At 37.7% G+C, this 17245-nt stretch overlaps 1 protein-coding gene across 1 annotated transcript in view; it reads left to right on the top strand.

The window, feature by feature from the left end:
* The window catches only part of IQCA1 (IQ motif containing with AAA domain 1), a 181221-nt gene that overhangs the window by 28731 nt on the left and 135245 nt on the right, over positions 1-17245 (top strand). The gene's annotated exons all lie outside the window — the stretch shown is intronic.

Genomic DNA, 17245 nt, shown 5'->3' with positions numbered 1-17245 from the left:
CCAACAAAAAATAATAGCAAACAGGAAATGTGACCTCCCAAATGAAACAAAGCAAGAAGCCAGTGACGGACCCTAATGGGATGGCAACATGTGCATCCTCGGATCAATAATTCAAAATAGCAATTTCAAGGAAATTCAACAAACTCCAATATAACACAGGAAAGCAATTTGGAAATTTATCAGAAAATTTTGACAGGGAAATTTAAAAAAGGTATTGAAATAATTTTTTAAAAATCAGACAAATCCTGGAACTGATAAATACATTTGCTGGATAGAAAAATACATTAGAGGTCCTTAACAGCAAAATGGATCAAGCAGAGTAAAGATTCAGCTTGAAGGCAAGCTGTTTGAAAATACACAGTCAAAGGAGAAAAAAAAAAGAATGAAAGGAACGGAGAATACCTACAATATATAGAAAATTACCTCAGAATAACAAATCCAACAATCATTAGTATTCAAGAGAGAATTGAGAAAGGGTAGAAGCCTTATTCAAAGGAACAGCAGAAAACATTTCAAACCTAGAGAAAGATAAAAATATCCAAGTATAGGAAGGGCAGAGATCACCAAACAATTCAATCTAAATAAGACTATCCCAAGGTGTATAATAATCAAACTCTCAAAAGTCAAGTACAGCAATGGCATTCTAAAAGCAACAAGAAGCTCTTAAGTTTAATTAGATCCCATTTGTCTATTTTGTCTTTTGTTGCCATTACTTTTGGTGTTTTAGTCATGAAGTTCTTGCCTATGCCTATGTCCTGAATGGTATTGCCTAGGTTTTCTTCTAGGGTTTTTATGGTGTTAGACCTTATGTTTAAACCTTTAACTCATCTGGAGTTATTTTTTGTATAAGGTGTAAGGAAGGAGTGTATCATTAGAATGAACTGGCAATGAACAGAATGGGAAAAAATTTTTGCAAGCTATCCATCTGGCAAAAAGCTAAAATCCAGAATCTATGAAGAACTTAATCAAATTGACAAGAAAAAAACAACCCCATCAAAAAGTGAACAAAGGATATGAACAGACACTTTCCAAAGGAAGACATTTATGCAGCCAACAAACATATGAAAAAATGCTCATCATCACTTGTCATTAGAGAAATGCAAATCAAAACCACATTGAGATACCATCTCATGCCCATTAGAATGGCAATCATTAAAAAATCTGGAGACAACAGATGCTGGAGAGGATGTGGAGAAATAGGAACACTTTTACACTGTTGGTGGGGGTGTACATTAGTTCAAACATTGTGGAAGACAGTGTGGCGATTCCTCAAGGATCTAGAAATAGAAATACCATTTGACCCAGCAATCGCATTATTGAGTATATACCCAAAGGATTATAAATCGTTCCATTATAAAGACACATGCACATGTATGTTCATTGCAGCACTGTTTACAATAGCAAAGACCTGGAACCAACCCAAATGCGCATCAATGATAGATTGGATAAAGAAAATGTGACACATATACACCATGGACTACTATGCAGCCATAACAAAGATGAGTTCATGTCCTTTGCAGGGACATGGATGAAGCTGGCAACCATCATTCTCAGCAAACTGACACGAGAACAGAAAACCAAACACCACTTGTTCTCACTAATAAGTGGGTGTTGAACAATGAGAACATATGGACACAGGGAGGGGAACATCATACACTGGGGTCTTTTGGGGGCTGGAGGGCTAGAAGAGGGATAGCCAGGGGTGGGGAGGTTGAGGAGAGATAACGTTAGGAGAATACCTAATGTAAGCAACAGGGGGATGGATGCAGCAAACCACCACGTCATGTGTATACCTATGTAACAATCCTGCAAGATCTGCACCTGTACCGCAGAACTTAAAGTATAATAATAGAAAAAGACACAGATGGACTTAAAGCAAAGGAATAGAATAAGATATTCCATGCAAATGGACAAAAGGACAGGAGTATGTATACTTCTGTTAGATAAAATAGACTACAAACCAGCCAGGTGCAGTGGCTCATGCCTATAATCCAGGGGAGGCCTAGGTGGGTGGATCATTTGAAGTAATGGGGTCAAGACTAGCCTGGCCAACATGGTGAAACCCTACTTCTATAAAGAATACAAAAATTAGCCGTAGTGTTAGGCACCTGTAGTCCCAGCTACTCAAGAGGCTGAGGCAGAAGAATCACTTGAATGAAAGAGCAAGACTCCATCTCAAAAAATAAAAATAATTTAAAAATAGACAACAAACCAAGCATTGTAAAAAACAACCCGAAAAGACCGCTATATATAATAGGGTCAATTCAGCAAGAGAATATAACAATTATAAATATATATATGAAACCAACACTGAAGCACCCAAATATAAAGCAGACATTAAATCAATCTAAAGGGAGAGAGAAACTGCAATACAATAATAGTAGGTGGCTTTAACACCCCATTCTCAGTAGTGGACAGATCATCCAGACAGAAAATCAACAAAGCATGAGAATTAAGCTATACAGTAGACCAAATGGACCTAACTGACATTTACAGAACATTTTACCCAGCTGCTGCAGTATACACATTTTTCTCATCAGCACATGGAATAGTCTCCAGAATAGACTGTGTGTTAGGCCACAAAACAAATTTTAAAAATTTGAAATCATATCAAGTTTCTTTTCTGACAACAATGGAATAAAACTAGAAATCAATAACGAGAGAAAACTTGGGAATTATGCAAACATGGAAATTAAACAACATGCTCATGAATGACCATTGGGTCAATGAAGAAATTAAGAAGAAAATTTAAAAATTTCCTGAAACAAATGAAATGGAAACCAACACATGAAAATCTATGGCATATAACAAAAGCAGCACTAAGAGAGATGTTTAGAGCAAATTAAGGCCTGCATCAGAAAAACAGAAAGAGCTCAAACAACCTAATAGTGCATCTCAAGGTACTAGAGAAACCAAACCCAAAATTATTGAAAGAAAAGACAGAAAGATCAGAGCAGAAATAAATGAAATTGAGACTAAAACACACACACAAATCAACAAAATGAAAAGTTGAGTTTTTGAAAAGTTAACAAAATTGACAGACTTTTAGCTAGACTAACGAGGAGGGAAAAAGAAGACTCCAATAGAAGAAATCAGAAACTTAAGAGGAGACTTAACAATGAGACCACAAAAATACATAGGATCTTTAGAAACTATGACAAACAACTGTACACCAACAATTTGGAAAGCCTATAAGAAACAGATAAATGTCTGGACACTTAACAACCTACCAGAATTGGACCATGAAAAAACAGAAAACCTGAACAGACCAATGATGACTAATGAGATTGAATCAATAATAAAAAGCATCCCATCAAAGAAAAGCCCAGGATCTGATGGATTCACTGCTGAATTCCATTAAACATTTAAAGAAGAACTAATACCAATACTACCCAAACTATTTTTTTTTAATTAAAGAGAAGAAAAGACCAGTTGATTCCTGAACCACACAGGTTTGACCTGCATGGTCCCATTTATAAGCAGATTTTTCTTTTGCCTCTGCCACCTTCAAGACAGCAAGACCAACTCCTCCTCTTTCTCCTCCTCCTCAGCCTACCCAATTTGAAGACGATGAGGATGAAAACTTTTATGATAATCCACTTCGACTTAGTGAAATAATCTTCTCTTTCTTATGGTTTTAATAACATTTTCTCTTCTCTCACTTCACTGTAAAAATACAGTATGTAATACATGTAAAATATAAAATATGTGTTAATGGACTGTTCATGTTATCAGTAAGGCATCTGGGACAACAGTAGGCTATTAGTAGTTAAGTTTTGGGGAGTCAAATGCTATGTGCAGATTTTTTTTACTGTGTGTGGCGCCAGCACTTCTAACCCCCATATTGTTCAAGAGTCAACTGTACTTTCCAACTCATTATATAAGGCCTGATACCAAAGCCAGACAGACACAAAAAAAGAAAACTACAGGCCAACATTCCTGATGAACATAGATGGAGAAGTCCTCAACAAAACGCTGACAAACCAAATTCAATAATGCATTAAAAAGATCATTCACAACAACGAGAACACATGGACACAGGGAGGGGAACAACACACACTGGGGCCTGTTGGAGTAGGGGGCAGTCGGAGAGCAAGTGAATGCATGCGGGGCTTCATACCTAGGTGATGAGTTGAGAGGTGCAGCAAACCACCATGGCACACGTTTACCTATGTAACAAACCTGCACATCCCGCACATGTACCCTGGAAATTAAATTTTTAAAAATACAATCAGGGAAAAAAAAAAAAGATCATTCACCATGACCCAGTGGGATTCATCCCAGGGATGAAAGAATGGTTCAACTTGCACAAATCAATAAACATGAAACATCACATCAACAGAACCAAGAACAAAACCATGTGATCATTTCAATAGATGCTGAAAAAGCATTCAATAAAGTCAACATCCCTTTATGATAGAAACTCTAAACAAACTGGGCACTGAAAGAACATACCTCCAAACAATAAAGGCAATATATGAAAAACCCACAGCTAACATCATACTGGATGGGGGAAAATTGAAGGCCTTTTCTGTAGGCTCCGGAACAGGACAAGGTGCCCACTCTCACAACTTTTATTCAACATAATACTGGAAGTCCTAGCCAGAGTAATTTGGCAAGAGAGATAAATCAAAGACATCCAAATTGGAAAGAAAGATGCCATATTAGCCGTTTTTGCAGATGACATGATCTTATAGCTAGGAAAACCTAAAGAATCCATCAAAAAACTGTTATAATTTATAAATGAATTAAGTAAAGGTACAGGACACAAACCAGCACGCAAAAAATCAGTAGCATTTCTATAGCCAACAGTGAAAAGTCTAAAAAAAAAAATCAAAGTAATCCCATTTACAGTAGCTACAAAAATATGAAACACCTAGGAATAATTTAAACCAAGGAAATGAAAGATTTCTACAAGGAAAACTATAAAACACTGAGGGAAAAAATTGAAAAGAACACAAAAAATGGAATGATATGCCATGCTCATGGATTGGAAGAATTAATATTGTTAAAATGTGAATATTACCCAAGAAATGTACAGATTTAGTGCAATCCCTATCAAACTAACAATGATATTCTTCACAAAAACAGAAAAAAAATTCTAAAATTCCTGTGGAACCACAAGATACCATGAATAGCCCAAACAATCCTGAGCAAAAAGAGTAAAGCTGGAGGTATCGCATACACCACCTGCCTTCAAAATATACTACAAAGCAGTAGTAACCAAAACAGCATGATATTGGCTTGAAAAGAGACACAGAGACCAATGAAACAGAATTGAAAACCCTGAAATAAATCCATGCATTTACAGCCAATTCATTTTCAACAAAGCTCCAAGAACAGATATTGGAGAAAGGACCGTCTCTTCAATAAATGAGGCTAGAAAAACTGGTTAACCATATGCAGAAGAATAAAGCTAGGCACCTGTATCTCACCATATGCAAAATCAAATCAAAATGCATTTTATGAAAAAGACAAAAAATAATGGATTCTGGCAAGAATGTGGAGAAAAAAGGAGCACTTGTGCACTATTGGTGGGAATGGAAATGAGTATAGCTAATATGGAAAACAGTATGGAAATTCCTCAAAAGACTAAAAATAGAACTATTAAGCTGACAGGGCCATTAAAAGTAATGGCAAAACCCGCAAGTGCTTTTGCACCAACCTAATACCATATGATCCAGCAATCCCACTACTGAGTGCATATCCAAAAGAAAGGAGACCAATACATTGAGGAGATATCTGCACTTGAATATGTGTCGTAGCACTATTCACAATAGCCAAGATATGGCTATTGTGCCTATCTTTGTACAATAGGCTAAGTGCCTATTAGCAGATAAGTGAATAAAGAAAATGTGGTATGTACATACACAATGGAATATTATTCAGCCACAAAAATAATGAAACCTTGTCATTTGCAGACATGAGTGGAACAGGAAGTCATTATGTTAAGCGAAATAAGCTGGCATCGGAAAACAAAAATCACATATTTTCACTTATACATGGGAGCTAACAAACTGAATCTCCTGAAGATATAGGGTGGGCTGGTGGTTACCGGAGGACTGGAAGGGTAGGCGGGTGAGGGGAGATGAAGAAAGATTGATTGATGGATAGAAAAATACAGTTCTATAGAAGGAATAAGATTTGGTGTTTGATAGGTCAATAAAGTATAGTTAACAATAATCAATTGTATATTTCAAAATAGCTAACAAGAGTAGGATTTGAATGTTCCCAGCATAAAGAAAAGATAAATATTTGAGATGATGGATAGTCCAATTACCCTGATTTGATCATTACACATTACATAAATATATCCAAATATCACATATACCCTGAAAATATGTACATCTATTATGCATTCATTTTTAAAAATAAAGAAATAGTAATATGTTTTACAAAAAATAAAGTAAAATCAAATGGCAGTAGAGTTTCTTAAATTTTTCCCCTAAGATCTCCAGATTGTTTGGTGTATATGAATAGGTACATAGGTGATGATATGTCAGTATTTCTGTGTTGAGCACCCTTAAGAGACACATGGACGTAGAATGTAATGATGAAAACAATTGTTATATCCAGTTTTCTACTTTAAAAATTAAATTGGAAGTCAAAAGATTTAATCTAATAGAATCTAAGTTTAATATGAAATTTTACTTTAGCATCAGTTGAGATTCAATAACTTCTGTTTAATTAGATTTCCACTTTTAATTCAGTCTACATTTATTGAACACCAGTGCTGTGCCACACACCAGAAACTTAGGCAATAGCCAAACACAGTTTGTTCATGCTGAAGTCTTACTAGCTTACACTGATACCATACAAAGATAGAATTACATGTTTTTAACTTTTTTTAGTGTTACTTTGTAGTTTACATGTACTCAGCTCACATGAATGAAGTTTGTATTATTTTTTTCAGCAATACACTTTGAATGGCATAAAGAGAATAATGTCTGTTTTGTATTTAAATGTGACCTTCTTCTGTTTGCTTTCTTTTGAGTATGTCTTCACTTGGTATTACGTGTTTTATTGAAATTTTATACCATCGAAAAATATATGGATTCAATTTTTAAAAGAATGTTATCTTCTGTTCACTGGCTGAAAACCATTTTTAAAAATCCAAAATCTATTACCCTAAATCCAAGTAATGTTTGCATTTGAATATATTTTCCAATATATCACTGGTTAAGATATTACCTCCTCATTTTAAAATTTATTTTTTTGTTATTCCATTTTGTTGCATTATACCAATGTAGAAACCATTGACTTATCAAAACCATATTTATGTCTTCAAGAGATGTTTGGCACATTTCCAGGAGTGGCTATTTAGTAACTGAAACCAGAATCAGAGCGAGAGACATCGTCATGCCTTCAATTCCTGATCAAATGTTTCTTTTACTATTGTCATATGAATTATTTTTTTGGATATTGCCATTTTAAGTATTTATATTCTCAAATCTGCAAAGAAAAATAAATGGCACTCTAAAAATTTATGTGCAGTTATTTTAATTGGCAGAGCCAATGGGGTGGATCAAGCAGAAGGAAACTTAATGGTCGTAATACATTTCATTCTGTGGATCCCTTTGAAATAATTTGTCCCACAGTCATGACCATCATATATTTTATGTTACCCTGAAGCTATCAACGTTTGCATTATAATAAAGAACACTGGAGGAGCACTTATTAAAGAGGAAGACCAGTCACTTTTAAACGCATCTACTGAATCCTAAAAGCAACGTAAAACCCTGTTCACCGTCCCATTCTAACATGAAGCAAGCTGTATTCTAAATTATTTTTTGGCCAATAAATTAAATTTCTTTCTTATTAACAACTAACCCCAAGTACGAACTTGGGAGCCCAAATGAGCACGGCCCTCTTCCGAGACTTCACGTGGGAAAGCTCCGTGCACACTGTAACTGTGCTTTTGTTGCCCTCAGAACATGGGGTTCCTCTCTGGGAATTGCTGGCAAAGCCAGTGAGCAGAGAATCTAAATGAAATGGTCTTTGATGACCACACTTCCATTTCAAAATGAGATGAAACTATGTAGCCCAGCGTGGTCATGTGCGTTATTCAACATATTTGCTGCAGATGATCTTTGATTGTTTTTATTTTAAAAATTTATTCTCAAAAAATAGATTCACTGTGATTTGTGGGTTTTGTTTGACTTTGTTTTCGTTTTGTTATACTTTTTAAATGCAAAAGGGCTGCTCCCTACATGTCCTGGGAAGGAAGCAGCACCTTGGAAACGAGTGTGGGTTTCCAGGCACCAGCTTTGAAGGCCTGCTCCCCTGCATTGAGGGAGAACCAGGCATGGGGTTGAGGGGGCAGTCTGGAGCGTGTGCTTCCCAGGCAGACAGAGCTAGGCTCAAAGCCCAGCTCTGCAGTGTGCCAGTGGACAGATTTCGAGTGGCATATTCAGCAGCGAGCCTCAGTTTCTTCTGTAAGGGCAGGATGGTGCTACCTATTTCACAGAGATGCTGTTAGGAGGCCCTTATGACAGACTGAAGGAAAATGGTCGAGCCTGGAGCTTGGGATAGGATATGCCATCTTGGAACCATAGCTGATGTTAATTATCTTGAAAAATGAGTGTATGTTGTCCTGATATCTGACTGATTTCATACAGTGGAAAACTATCGAGAACTATAACGTTGCTTGCAACAAAACACAAAATATTCAAAGTAAGTAAATGGTTGTGTAAAATACATGTGCAGCTGAGTTCAAACTACACAATGTCTTGGTCTTTGCCGTCGTATACTGCTGAAGTTATGAATTGGAAGTGAAGTCAGTTGAAAATATGATACCTGTAAAGCAAAAATACATGATAACTGTCAAGTTTGGAGTAGCCCATAGGGTTTAGATCTCATCTGCAGCTGCCATAGCTAGCCTCAGGGGGGAATTGTGGAGGCATAACTGGTGCTGCCCGTGCACACAGCCTGTATTGTTGCACCAGAAAAAAGTTTGCAGACACAACAAGCAGTGTGTCCTGGTACAGCTGTGCCTGCAGGGCTGTGAGACACCTGAGTGAGGAGATTAGGATTTCAAGGACACCTGGAATAATCTGTGGTTTCCAAAGTCCACTTTGGGAGGCTATGGGGAAACAAAGGAAAGGTCACACCATTTTCTTTTCTATTACATGGAATTTTGCAATCTCGTTGCTCAGGAGCCTCTGGTTTTATTTCTAGTTTTTTCTTCATATTGGGATGTAGCTTTATTCTTGTCTGAGGTCTCCAGATCATCAGAGACAAAATGAAGAAAAGAAAGATCTTCCTTACCCTCCTGTTTGTCCCCTGAGCCCAGGACTCCTTTGTCAACATTCTAGGGTGGGACATCTGCCTTTACTTATCTAATATGAGGGCTCAATGCAAAGTCCTCTCATGCAGCAGATTAATGCGCTTAAGGTCAAGAACCCTAGAGCCAACCTACCTCGGTTCAGATTCCAGTTCGACTGTTTCTTAGCTGTGTGAACTTGGGCTGGCACCTTGGTCTCTCTGTGTCACAGTTTCTATAGATGCAAAATGGAGGTAGTAACGACTCCTAGCTCATAGATCTGTGTTAAGTATTAAAAGAAATTGCCGTCTGTAGAGCACTTAAACTAGTGTCTGGCAGTAGCAGCATGCAGTAAGCACTACATAAGTGTTAGCTGTTAATTTCTGAAATAGCTTATAATCATGCGTTTAGATGCTCACATCATTCATCATTCAAAAATGCCTTTTAAATTGCCACCTTTTACTATTTAGTTAGCAAAGACCAAAAACGTTAAAGTTACGGTGTTGGCAAGGTATAGAAGCACAGAGGTTGTCATGCCCTTCTTGTGCAGGGAGAGTAAATAGTGCAACCTCTTTGCAAGGCAGTTCAGCAGTATTACAATTACAAATGCGTAATTTTTTACAAAACTATGGTCTATAGTAGCCATAAACATTTCTTAAGTCAGAGAAGACCTATCGGCAGAGAGAGACAGCAAAGCACAGAGAGTAAGAACAGAGACTCCAGAATTAGATGCCTCAGGCCAAAGCCCCAGCCACTTCCTGGCTGTGTGACCCTGGGCAAGTTCCTTGACTTCTCTGTGCCTCAGTTTTCTCATATATAAGATGAAGGTAATGCTATCTAGTAGCATAAGGCTATGTTGAGAAATAAGGGAGTTAATGCTTTACAACCACTTAAAATAATGCTTAGCAAACCATAAATGCCATTAAAGTGTTTATTTTAATATATTTTTAAAGAAAGGAGTGCACAAAAGTAGCAGATGCAAAGTCCGCCACTAATCAATTATAAGCACAACTAGACCTCTTATAACCCAGTTCCTAATAAAGAAATTTTTTACATACTAAAAATTTTTTTCAAAATTAAGCTTAACAGGCTAGAACATTTCTTATTCTTTAATAGTTTTATGCCCATTAAAATTGTTGCATCTAAGATAAAGATTTGCCATCACTTTACTCTGCGCAGAGGGCGAAAGCAAACCATCAGCTCTAGCTACCTGCACTATCTTTTTTCACTTCTCCTGCTGGGTTCATCTTTATGAGTAGGTATATTGTACAAACACAGGCACATAAATATAGATATATTACTCTGAAATGAAATGATGAAACAAAATGGCTGATTTTAATAAACTAAGGAACACCTCCCTCTTCGCATGATGTCGAAATGGACCAACTGAGGAGCGGTGCATTCCACAGCGTGAGGTCTTCCATGTGCAAAATTAGAGCCAGGGCGTGTGGCGAGCCCAATGATCTGACCAAACACGTGTCTCTAAGTGCTTCCTAATGAACACTGAGGTGTCCAGGGGGACTGCAGTGCTCATCAATCTCTGCGTTGACGATGGCGAGGGATTTCACGGGATGGTCATTTGCTAGGAATAGCTGTCTACCCTTTCCCCGGCTGCTCCTTCTTCGTGTTCTCGCCTTCGATAACAACAAAACCCCAGGAAGAACACACCCCAGCATGACAGCGAGCTGCCCCAGAAAGTTACCAGCATTCAGTCACTTATTTGCAAGTATATTTGCAGCTGATAAATTGAACAGACCTTCATTTGGACAAATGTCCATTTTGTCTTACTAATTTGAAGAAGGATTTTTAAAGACAAAGCCCATCAAACATTAGATAAGCATTTTAAGTTAATGGACCATGTAGTCCTATTTCCCCACAAACTCAGGAGGCATCACATTATGTCCTATTTTTACAGCAACATCAATTATTAATATGTATATTTTTGCTGACAGAGGACCTTGCTATAAATGTAGGTTTCGTTATCCAGTTCTGGGTCATTAACTATGGAAAGCTTGTAAATATAATGGTTTATTCACATGGGAAGCCTTCATTAAGATGCATTATTCTACAGCTGATGTATTTCAATATATAGTGTACTATCGTGTTCTCTATCTCCCTTTAATATTTGTAATTTATTTTTAAATGAGTTGCTGTTTATGCAGTGAGTTAACAAATTTGAATTCCATATGGCCAAAGTTGCTAAAGAGGAAGAGATGTTTTCGCCCAAAGGAAAAGCTGCCCATTAACATGGGACCTAAATATGTTATAACCTTTAAATTCAAAAGCAACCGGAGAAAGGAGCCACAAATGACCCAAATGTATTTTTGTCAGAGAAAGTCTATATCAAGAAACATGCATGAATACACACATATTAACAGCGCAGCATGGTGTAATAGGAGAAGCACAGCACTAAAAGAGCTGGGAAGCCTCATTGCTGGCTCCTTCATTAACATAGAATGACAGGAAAGTTACTGAGTTCTGAACCTCTGTTTTCTCATCTGTTCAATGGGATAGCCATGTCTTCATTGTTACCTCAGATAGATGTGTGGCCAACATGGTGAAACCCCGTCTCTACTAAAACCACAAAAATTAGCCAGGCATGGTGGTGCACTCCTGTAATCCCAGCTACTCGGGAGGCTGAGGCAGGAGAATCGCTTGAACCCAGGAGGCAGCGGTTGTCATGAGCCAAGATCGTGCCACTGCACTGCAGCCTGGGCAACAATAATAAATAAATAAATAAATAAATAAATAAAAATAGATGTGGTCGTGAATAAAGAAATGTAGCACAGGAATACGTAGGACAGAGTACCATGCCAAGGGGCTATGAGGAAAATCCGTGACAACTGAGCATTTTGTTCCACTCATGGATTGTGGAAGTATTAGGAAGTTTGTTGGACATTTGTTTTTTATTTGTCTGTTTGTGACAGAATCTCACTCTGTCACCCAGGCTGGAGTGCAGTAGCATGATCTCAGCTCACTGCGACCTTCACCATCCAGGTTCGAGCAGTTCTTCTGCCTCAGCCTCTCAAGTAGCTGACATTACAGGCAACTGGCACTATGCCCAGCTAATTTTTGTATTTTTTTTTAGTAGAAATGGGGTTTCACTATGTTGGCCAGGATGGTCTTGAACTCCTGACATCAGGTACTTCAGCCGCCTCAGCCTCCTAAAGTGCTGGGATTACAGGTGTGAGCCAAAGCACCCGGCCAGACACTTCTTATAGAGCTATTGACAAGACACAAATTAGAGTCACTTGCTCATTCATTCATTTTTAGGGATGAAAGGAGAAAAGTCCCCTGTATATGTCTATGAAGAAAACCTACAAATAACAATAGGAACAACGTAATTTGGGGAAAAGCAACATAAGATGATACATTATACAGTAGATAATTGTGACATTATTAAGGCAAGACTTCAAAACAATTTTACACCTTCATCAGAGGCAAAAAAAATGGGGTAGTTTATTGCAGTGATCCATTTTAACATCTCCATGAAAACAAATTTTAAATTAGCTGTTGGAGAGATTGAAGTCTCTCTATGAATTTAGGCTCTGTCTTACACACTTAAGATGTAAACACTAGGAATGAAAAACTACCTGGATGACATAAGAATTGGATATTTTTAATGATTGTATAAGGGAAATTCCTACTGTTCTGTTTTGACACAAAATATATTACATAAAGAAAAGTCATGCTTTTGAGCACCTGTATGGAGGCAATTAGATCATTTGTGCTTAACATTGTTCTTTAAAATGCTTCTGTAATTCTCATTCTATATTCACTTTTAAAGTAATTTTTAGGGTGATTTTTTCCCTGCATCATAAAAGTTGTATGTTCTCAGCCAGGCACGGTGGTTCACACCTGTGATCCCAGCACTTTAGGAGGCAGAGGCAGGTGGGCTGCTTGAATCTAGGAGTTCAAGACCAGCCTGGGCAACATGGCAAGATCCTAACTCTACAAAAAGTACAAAAAATTAGCCAGCTGCGGTGGTGCATACCTGTACTCCCAGCTACGTAGGAGGCTGAGATGGGAGGATCACTTGAGCTCGGGAGGCAGAAGTTGCAGTGAGCCAAGATTGTGCCATTGTATTCCAGCCTGGGCAACAGAGTGAGACATTGTCTCAAAAAAAGAGAAGTTGTGTGTTCTCATTTTACTAAACTTAGAAAATGAGCTCAAATTTCTCCTTAGGATTTTCTTTTTTTTTTAATTTGTTTATTTAACTTTAGGTGCATACTATACCTGACATTCCTCCCCATGTTATCCCTCCCCACCGTCCCCTTCCTCCCCACCCCCCACTGTCTCTCCCCTACCCCCCCACAACTGCCCCCAGTGTGTGATGCTCCTCTCCCTGAATCCACATGTTCTCATTGTTCAACACCCACCTATGAGTGAGAACATGCAGCGTTTGGCTTTCTGTTCTTGTGTCAGTTTGCTGAGAATGCATGTTTTTACAAAGTATGATACATGTGATTTCCTTTTCTGTTTTCACTGACTTTATGGAGTGAGTGGACACCGAATCCTAATGATATCTTCTTTGCGAAATCCCTCCCACCTCCAGAGTTTCGTAGGTGTTCCTCAGAGATTGTGTGTATGTGCGTGTGTACATGAGTGTTACATTTAACCACTTCATTTGAAATTTATTTCAGTTTATGACATGAATCTTTAAGATAATGATTTTTTTCAAGTAATTGATTTAAATGTATAGTTTTGCTAATGTCTTTTGTAAACAGCGTCTTGAATTTTGTCATAGTCTTGTTTCACAGCGTTCAAAGTGGGCTTTAATGTTGTTCTCTTACCCTGGATGTTTCTTTACTCCGGAATCCCCTAGTGTTACTGGGTTTCACCCACTTAGCTGTTGGTGCATCCTGGCCTAATGACAACAATCGCAATAGCAACCACAGCATTCCCTCAGTGCCAGGCTCCGTAGCAGGGCTTTACAGAGAGTCCTATTCAATCTTCACAGCCTAGTGCTATTCCTGGATTAAAGGGGAGAAACTGAGCTTTAGGGGATTCAGTACCTTGCACAAAATCACAGAGATAGCCAAGATTGAATCCTGTACATTGTCCCAACATCCCAGAGCAAGGCTTTGGATCAGATAAACTAAGTAATGTTTCCTGCCTCTGCCATTTGCCAGCTGTGTGAATTTGGGAAAGTTAAGTAGCACCTCTGGTTTCATATTTTATATGATAATATGGCCAGGCACTGTGGCTCACGTCTGTAATCCCAGCCCTTAGGGAAGCCAAGGTGAGCGGATCACAAGGTCAGGAGATCGAGACCATCCTGGCCAACATGATGAAACCCGGTCTCTACTAAAATACAAAAATAATTAGCCAGTAATGGTGGCATGCACTTGTAGTCTCAGCTACTCAGGAGGCTGAGGCAGGGGAATCACTTGAACCTGGGAAGGAGAGGTTGCAGTGAGCCAAAATCTGCCATTGCACTACAGCCTGGTGACAGAGCGAGACTCAGTCTCAAAAAATAAGTAAATGAATAAATAAATACTAATAATAATACCCGCCTTGGCTGGGTGTTCTTGTAAGTTTTAAGAGACTATTTCTATACAATGAGTAATGTTCTGTAGAAGCTCAGGAAGCGATACTTGCATTTTCTTCCTTGAATCGTTTGCTAAATAACTCCTCCTCCTTCTGCCCATCCTCCTCTTCTTCGTCCTTCTTCTCCTTTTCCTCCTCTCTTTCCTCCCCCTCTCCTTTCTTCATCTTCTTCATTGCGGTCATCATCATCATCATTTTAAGTTTTACAAGCCACCCAATTTCTGTCAGAACATGAATGTTGTCATTATATTGTGAGAGTAGCCATAAACAATACATAAATTAATGGTTGTGACAATAAACTTTCAATAAAACTTTATGTACAGAAATATGCAGTGGGCCAAGATTGACTCATCAGCTGTAGGTTGCCACGCCCGGCTCTAGCACAGTTAGTGTTTCCCAAACCTGGGTAATTATTAGAGTCACCTGAAGGTTTTCCAAAATTAATTTTTTGGTTGTAGCATGGAACTAGGAATCTATATTTCTTAAGGTCTCCAGAATTTCAAGGAAAAAAAAGAACTTGGAAAAAGTAATTCACTAGTATATTCAGAGATATTTGAAGATATGATGCATGTAAAAAAATTTCTCCATAGTTACTACAAAAAATAAGAAAGGAGCAAGTATAAAATAAGAAACAATTCTGGGAAAATAAAAGCATGCCAAAAATTAATAACAATAACCACTCCAAAATTTAAAAAATCCTAACGATAGACATAACTAAAAGTCAAATTAGCTCTGGAAAATAAAGCTAAAGAAATCTCCTATTTGCACTATAACCATGATTTTTTTTTCTCTTCTTTGCACTATCACCTAGTGCAAGTAGGCGAAAGGAAAATAGAAAATATAAAAGTTCAGAGTCATGAAAGATCAATCTGGTGGTATGGTATTTATCTAATGTTTGTTGCAGACAAAGAAAAGGAGAAAAAGAAATAATAAAATGAACAGTTGAAGAGTTGAAGACAATTCTTTATATTGAATAGACCTATCAAAGGAGAATACAATGAATGAAGAAATGCCTACACCTAGATACATTTTGATGAACTTTCAAAACTCTAAGAGTAAAGCATTTTAAACACTTTCAGGGAGGGAAACGGCTTATTTACAAAGGAACAACAATTCAATTTGCAAATAGGCATTGGAAACTCTACATATTAGAAATAGTATTCCTCAAGGGAACTACCGAAATGCCATTAAGTGGGAGGGGCCAAATGAAGACATCTTTAGAAATGCAAGTTCTTAAAATATTTATGGCCGTACCTATTCATTCTGAAAGTTACACTCAAGGACACACTTCGGCAAAATGAAACTGAATACAAGAAACGAGAACAAGGGTGATATGGTTTAGATGTTTGTCCCCTCCAAATCTCGTGTTGAAATGTGATTCCCAGTGTTGGAGTTAGAACCCAGTGGGAGGTGATAGATCATGCAGGCAGATCTCTCATAAATGGCTTAGCACCATCCCCTTGGTGGTAAGTGAATTCTCTCTCAGTTCACACAAGATCTGGCTGTTTATACAAGTCTGGGACCTCCCCTTCTTTCTCTCTTGATCTGTTTCACCACATGAGGCACTGGCTCCCTGTTACCCTCCGCCATGATTGTAAGCTTCCTGAGGTCTCACCAGAAGCTAAGCAGATGCTGGCACCATGCTTCTCATACAGCCTGCAGAACAGTGAGCCAAAATAAATTTATTTTCCTTATAAATTACCCAGACTCCAGTATTCTTTTATAGCAGTGCAAAAATGGACTCATGCAAAGGGTAAGCAGAGAAACCAGGAATCTCATAGTTAATTGGAAACATTTGCTGCTTTTCAAAGTTAATTGCAGTCTATGATATTTTAAAATGAGAGGTTGTGGGAAGAAAAGTGAACACATGCATAGGTCCTAGACTTGTTCAAAGAAGCTCTAGATAATGATAAATTCTAGACAAAGATGGAAATATAGGTGTTAAGTAACAGGTTAAAATTTTAAGAATAACCAGTAGAAGATTAAAATAAGACATATAATTTTAGACCACTACATCACTACATAACAAGAATGAACAAAGCTAACTCCATAAATCCAACAGAAGGTAGAAAAGGAAAAAAAAAAAAACAAGAAAGTGTGTTTAATAAAACACTTAAGATGACAAGATTAGCTCCAAATGTTTCTTCTATACAATGAATAAAACTTTTCATTTCTGTAATTCTCAGATTGAGTTTTTTTAAAATCCAGATCTATGTTGTTGACAGGAGAGAAACCTCAAACAAAGCTTAAAATTTCAAAACACAGGAACATTAAGCATTACGTCAGGGACTTTGGGTTAAATACGCTGAGTAAATGCACTCAGTTAACTGTGCTTTCTCTAAATGTCTGTATTTCTTATTTGCCTTTTCTAGGACACCATGGAAGATATTGACACATTTGCTTAGTTTCTGATTTTTTTTTACCAGTCTGTAA

Source organism: Cebus imitator, unplaced genomic scaffold (genome assembly GCF_001604975.1).
Source record: "Cebus imitator isolate Cc_AM_T3 unplaced genomic scaffold, Cebus_imitator-1.0 Scaffold106, whole genome shotgun sequence".
NCBI lineage: Eukaryota > Metazoa > Chordata > Mammalia > Primates > Cebidae > Cebus > Cebus imitator.
This window is presented reverse-complemented; position numbering and strand designations above follow the sequence as displayed.